Source organism: Capra hircus, chromosome 4, assembly GCF_001704415.2.
Source record: "Capra hircus breed San Clemente chromosome 4, ASM170441v1, whole genome shotgun sequence".
In the NCBI taxonomy this organism is placed as follows: Eukaryota; Metazoa; Chordata; class Mammalia; order Artiodactyla; family Bovidae; genus Capra; species Capra hircus.
In genome coordinates, this window is record NC_030811.1 from 2,358,713 (window position 1) to 2,360,641 (window position 1,929).

The window sequence follows — 1,929 nt, forward strand, 5'->3', positions numbered from 1 at the left end:
AGGGGAAGGGGGACACGGGAGGCCAGCCGCCATGCCCCGCGGACGCGTGGGGAGGCCTCCTGACCGTCTCAGTCTGCGGCCACGTCAGGCCAGCCGCGCCCCGCTGTCTCCTCGAGAAGCCAGACACGGCCGTGTGCATCTCCAGATAAAGGTGGAAAGCCGAGAACTGACTTTGAAGTATTTCAGGTGGTTTAAAAGACTTTTACAAAGTGTCTTCTCTCCTCAAAAAGCCCCAGGAAACAAAGAAAGTGCATCAAAAACCCAGTGAGGCGGGCGCGTGGAAACACAGACCCGTGAGATTGAGGAGGCCCGTGGGCGGGTGGGGGGCGGCGGAGGGCGGCCTGGGGCCCAGGGCCAGCGACCCCCAGAGAGGCGGCCTCTGCGGTCACCCCAGGCTTCCGGGGACGTGCAATGCCAGAACCCGGCACGGATGGACCCGGCGGCCTGCTCGCTCCCTGCCCGCCTTCACGGCAGCTCTCACAGAACCCTCATGGGACCCGGGGGCAGGGGCCGGCAGCCCTCGTCCCAGATGAGGCCCTGAGGCACAGAGACCCTAAGCGTCCAGGTGGGCGGGTTCAGAGGGCGGGCCCAGGGCCCAGCTCAGTGGCCTGCGGGTTTTCTTGTACCTGCCAAGTTAAGCTCGTGCAGAGCCACAGGGAGGCCAGAGGCCAGAGACTCAGGGGTCCCTGCCGTCTGAACTGGGACCCCTTGAAGGGACGGCCACCCATCAGGATTGGGGTTAGCCCGGAGGAGCAGCCTCGGACCAGCTTTGCGCCGCCTGAATTCGCATGGGTGGTGGCCTTCCAGAAAGGCAGGGCAGTGACCCATGCTAGTTATCAGTGCGCGAAACCCCAGTTCATTCACAAGTGGAAGCTTGCGTTTTACTTTTTTAAACTGCAAACAGAACTCAACAGTCCAGGAGTCTGTGCCCCTGAAATCACATTCAGGACGAAGACAGGGCCTTGGGAAGGAGAGCCATTGTGGGCGTGTGTGCAGGGGGACGTGTACGCAGGGCTGAGGCGGGCTGCTCGCAGCAGACCAGACGTTCGCAGCCTGCAGAATCGCACCCTCACTGGTAAAGCCTGAGTCACCAATCGATAGAGCTGGGCTGCCCCTGGCGGGTGGGGCGCGTCTCCTTGGCCTCAGGACGGGGGACCAGATAAGAAAGTTCCATATTCTTCCCACTGAGTAAACATCGGCCCCCAGTGTCCCTGGCGCTGGTCTCAGTGGGCGCTGTTTACGTGCATTTTGAATGAAGATGAGACGCGCGATTGCAAGCCTGTGCTCATAATGCTTCCTTGTGAGCCAGCATCTTAACTGTTCCACGTTCCGGGCAAAGGGTGCTCGTGGGCATTGCTGCCAGGCTTGCCCAGTAAAAGAGCTGAGCTCGTGGTCACGCTCTCTGAGCAGGTAGGTCCTGGCACGGACCTACCCATAAACATTTGTGGGTCAACAGGTAACTGTCTTTCCTGTAGGAACACCTGAGCTTGAGATGTGACCTGAACCTCTATGTGCAGCCCTTATGTTGGGGTGAAGTCAGGAGACCGGGGAAGGGTGGCCTGGACGGGGCGGGGACGGGAGCCCCCTCGGGAGCCTGAGAAGGTGAGGACTGGGGACACACCTGCCGGCTGGACGTGCCCGGGCCCCCTCTCCACTGCCTATGCTGGGGACAGCAACCTGGCAACACGGAGACATTTCACAGCTCACTATTTATGGGTCTGCGGGGGGCTGCTCTGTGGTGGAAAGGCACTTACGAAATTGGAGCAATCACTCAGGGGGTGGATTTTCTACAAACTCCCGGCGACTCGGCTGGGCCGACGCAGCCACTTGCCCCTCTGCCTTGCCCTCCTAGATGGGAGACACTGAGCTCCACCATCCACTCCTGGGGGGACCATGGGTCTCCTGCCCCCCACCCTTCCCGGCCTCCTT